This window comes from Cantharellus anzutake (assembly GCF_015039405.1).
Source record: "Cantharellus anzutake strain C23 chromosome Unknown EI90scaffold_74, whole genome shotgun sequence".
Classification (NCBI taxonomy): Eukaryota; Fungi; Basidiomycota; class Agaricomycetes; order Cantharellales; family Hydnaceae; genus Cantharellus; species Cantharellus anzutake.
Genome location: NW_024067024.1, coordinates 5249 through 10496, shown reverse-complemented (window position 1 = coordinate 10496; position 5248 = coordinate 5249).

Here is a 5248-nt window from a genome sequence, read left to right as displayed (position 1 = left end):
GTGCCCCCGTTTGCATACATTCTTCGTATGTAGAACGTTAAAAAAAATTTTATTTCTTTAAAAATGCTTGCTTTCCCCTTGTGTATATATGCTAGTACCCTGTCTGCGATCTAGTATCGCAAGGGAGGATGTGAGGCCCCGGCCCATGTCTATATTCCGCCCACAACATCAGTTGATGTTGTGTTGTGTAATAATTATGTCGCAACGCTAATTTAGCGTCGCGGAAGCTTCTCTATTTATTTGTGCCGAGAATGTATAAGATTGTATATAAACCCTCGGGGTAGCTGTAAAAGGCGGATTAGCCTTTACTTCTACCCCGTCAATATACAGCCAAATCAAGCGTATACTTAGACGGATTACTGAGGCCTGAGGCGAACGGGGGAACGGAACATTACCGTCCCCAAACTAGTAAGATAACCTTTCAGGAAGGTTGATGAAGGTGACTTCGTCATAGCTCTTGCCAAAGCACTCCCCGCTACATATCACGCCATAAAGACCTACGTCATCGTCCACGTCGACGACATCAACACTGTAACCTCCACAAGCCTAATCCGACACATACTCCAAGAAGAGAAACTCAGGAACAATGACCCTGAGATCGTGTAAGGGATTAACCTTACTTCACTATAATTCTGATTATAGTGATATTTATATTATGTTGCATCGCTATAATTCCCATTATAGTGATGTGGTTATTTCTTTATTTATTTGTGCCGAGATATGTAATTTACATATATATACCTCGGAGTAGTTGTAAAGGCCTGGTAGCCTTTTACCTCTACCCCGTTGAATATACAGCTCATTAAAGCTTATGTTTAGACGGACCTACTGAGGCCTGAGGCGAATGGGGGAACGGAACGTTACCGTCCCCAAAATAGTAAGCAACCTTTCAGATCGCCACCATGTTCACCAACGGTGGAAAGTCTGGCCGTTGCGAAAAGAAAAAGTCAAGTGGCTCGACAACGAATACTTCCAAACCGGTGGTTTGTTGCTCGAATCCTAAGTGTGGAGCACTAGGTCATACGATAGAACAATGTTGGTTGGAAGGGAAGAGATCGAGATGCGGAAGGGGGAAGGGCAAGTCAAAGTCGACGATGCCGAAGGAGTCGGCCAAAGTCGCAACCTCTCCTGATGAAAAAGACAAAGTCTTAGTCGCCAGAGCTTCAGACTTACTAAGTGCAACACTCACTGGTAATGAATGTCGACGCTCCGAGTGGATAGTTGATTCTGGAGCCACCGCGCACTTATGTGGTAATCGCGAGTGGTTCATCTCCTATCGTCTCCTTGATCCTCCTCAAAAAATCGTCCTAGGTAACAAAAAGGTAATTTTAGCGCTGGGCATTGGACAGGTGAAAGTGACTTTTCTTACTGGAAACTCACCTGGAAACACCATCATTCGCAATGTCCTCTATTGCCCGAAGATCGCCCATAACCTTTTATCCATCATCCAACTCAATTCATCCGGCACATATGCAACATTCCTAAGCGGAAAGTGTGAGATCTTTGACTCAGCGGACCAGCTCATTGCTGTTGCCAACGCCGAGAACGGTTTGTACCGATTACCTGTTACGGTCATAGCCTTGGAGAAGGCTTATATCACCTCCTCCCACGCCGCCAACTCCTACTCCTCCAATATCACACGATTGATTACCGCCAGCGCATCATTGGATGTGTGGCACAAATGCCTTGGTCATATCTCGAAGGAATCTATCCTCAAAATGATCAGAAGCGGAATGGTAAAGGGCATGGATCTGATTGGGAGTGAAACACAGGACGAACCAAAATATTGCGCAGAATGCGAGGCGTCCTCACACCATCGTAATCCTATCCCTTCCGAAACTCATACTCGCACCGATCAAGTCCTTGGCAGAGTTTTCTCCGACGTATGCGAGACCAAAACTGTAATGCGAGAAGGCTTTAAGTATTTCATCACCTTCGTTGACGACTTCAGCCGCTATCTTACCGTTTACCCGATGAAGAAGAAGTCCAACACGCTCAACAGATTCAAAGAGTATCTTGCCGAAGCGGAATGCCAGACGGGGTCTAAACTCAAGATCCTCCGTACTGATGGTGGTGGCGAATATTTCTCGGATGAGTTCTCGTCGTATCTAAAAGGAATCGGAATCGTTCATGAGCGTACAAATCCGCGAACACCGCAGGAGAACGGCGTAGCTGAGAGAGTCAACTGGACTCTAGTCACCATGACTATCGCTATGCTCGAGTCGAAAGTCGACCACACTGCTTGGCCGTACACGCTGCGACATGCGGCACTAATCAAAAACGTATCCCCCCACTCCGCACTTCCTCATGATCTCTCCCCCTACGAACAGTACACTGGCAATAAGCCAAGTGTCACCATGATACATACCTTTGGCTGTAAAGCCACCCTCCACATCCACCGCAATCTTCGTCGAAAACTCGATAATTGTTCAATTCTTGGAATTCATCTTGGCATGGCGCAAGGCAAGAAGGCCTTTGTTGTCTTCGATCCCAAGACTCGTAAACTCCACGAGTCCAGGGACGTTCATTTTTTTGAAGGAAGAGATGGAGAATCGGAGCGGGTGACGATTGAGGTTGAATCACAAGATTCCCCAACGCACATCGTTGTCCCCATGAAGAGTGATGAAGGAGAGGTTAGGGAAATGGGAGATGAAGATGGTGACGGTGATGGTGATGGTGATCACGAAGATCGAGAGGAAAGGGGAAGTGAGAGCGATGACGAGGAGAAGGTAGATGGAGGAGACATACCTGTTAAACCTGAATCCAGGCCCCCTGAACCATGACGCTCAGGACGTATCCATCGTGCCCCCATCCCTGACGACGACACTCGATACTCCGTTTCTTCTTACAATCGTTCAACGAGAGCCCCTGAAACAGTGGGCGTTAGTTGGGCGTTAAACACGAATGTGGAAATACCACAGACTTACAAACAGGCGATGGACCGTCACGACGCGGGTTCATGGCTCGAGGCTTGTGTGGAAGAATTATCAGCATTAAGGGAGACGGGAACTTACGTCTCAGTGCGAAAGCGAGACGTCGATGCTCAGAATGTGGTTGGTTCGAGATGGGTATTTGCGATAAAGAGAAATGCTAACGGAGAAGTGGAGCACTATAAAGCGCGTGTGGTTGCAAAAGGTTTTAGTCAGGTCCACGCGATCGATTATGACGAGACCTTCGCACCTGTGGTCAAATGGACCTCCATTCGAATACTCCTAGCCCTATCCACCCATCTCGATCTCGAACTTCATCAAATGGATGTAAAAACCGCCTTCCTCAATGGCGATCTAGAGCACGAAATCTACATGGATCCCCCTCCTGGATGCGATGATTATGGGTGGCCCAATATTGTGTGGAAGTTGCAGAAGAGCCTCTACGGACTCAAACAGGCGTCACGCGCCTGGTACAAGAAGGCAAAAGCCAAACTCAACAAACTCTACTTCACGTGCTGTGAATCCGACCACGCAGTATTCATTTATTCCTCCCACACCAAATTCTGCATCGTCGCTTTATATGTCGACGACCTCCTCATCGCTTCAAATGATCTCAACTTACTTCGAAAGAAGAAGAGGCAGCTGCGTTCTGCATTCAAAATGAAAGACTTGGGCGAAATTCATTGGTTTCTTGGACTGGAGATTACTCGCGATCGCGCACGGCGCTTAATTACCGTTTCCCAATCACGATACGTGTCTGACGTTGTCGAAAGATTTGGCTTTACTAATTCTCGCAGTATTTCAACTCCCATGACCCCTAACCTTAAACTCCTTCGCCATGATCAACCCGATCCTGAGATCAACACCCGCGAGTACCAATCACAAATAGGCTCCATTATGTACGCGATGCTCGGTACCCGACCAGACATTGGCTACGCCGTCACCACACTGAGTCAGTACTCATCAAATCCAGGGGAAGAACATTGGATCACCATCAATCGACTTCTTCGCTATCTCAACACCACCAAAGACTACAAATTGGTCTACAACGGAAAGTCAAAATACGACGATCACACTGGATATTCCGATTCGGATTGGGCTGGAGACCCAAGAGACTTTCGTTCCGTGTCTGGTTTCGTTTTTATAATGGCTGGTGCAGCTATTAGCTGGAGCTCGAAGAAGCAGACATCTATTGCGCTCTCGAGTACAGAAGGCGAGTACATGGCAATGACTCATGCTACTAAAGAAGCACTTTGGATCCAACAGTTCCTTCGTGACATACACTTCCCTCTCGCCCATTCCACCTCCTTACTCGTCGATAATCAGGGCGCTATCGCACTGGCGTCAAATCCCACCTTCCACGCTCATACGAAACACATTGGCGTTCGACATCATTTTATTTGCGAACACGTTGAACACAACGACATCACACTCGATTACATTTCGATGAACGACCAAGTAGCCGACGTCCTTACAAAGGCTCTGGCGCATGAAAAACATTCAAAGTTCCGTACTGCGATGGGATTACATGAGTAGATCTAGCGAGTGGGCGTGTTAGAATTCTTGGTATTATGGTGTTCGCTATGACCAACTCATGTTTGGTGATGTTGAGTCGTGTGGCATTTAGATTTACACCTATTGCCTTTCTTGGTGGCGTCCATGCCAAAGTCAGTGCACATTCATAGCGTCTGACTATAAAACCCCAATTTTTGGACAACCCAACCTTTCCTCAGTTCACGTACAACGGGACTGAGCGACAACATCGCTAGTCCATCATTTCGTCTTATATTGATGTCACCAGCATGTCACTTGATAGGCACTGAGAAGAGGACAACATACTCCGCACATGTGGAGGAGATCATAGTGTTTAGAGACCCAGCTCCCCTCCTTAGTAACCGTGTAGAAGGTGGCTCGCCTTCCAAACGACACTTCTCTGGACCACTTTCTCTCTGGTTAAGTACCGAAGGCAGGAGTAAGGGACGGTGCATTCCCCCTCTGCCAACCCTTTATACTTTTTATCGTTTCAGACCATCCTCGATTCAACTCATAGTGCTCATTATGTCTGTTAACTAGGGCTCCTAGCGGATCGGATGATCTGCAGATATCCGCAACCGCATCCGGAAATTCACGGATCCGGTTTTGGATTTTCAGAGGAAAATATCCGCGGTTTTTAATCCGCAGATTTGCGGATTATCCGCAGTTTTATCACATGATTTATTTCTTGCAGATATGCAGGAGATCTGAGGCAAATAAGGGTGAAATTCCCCATATTTACTGTAACTCCTACTCTACTGTGGCTTGTGAGAGGATAATATCTG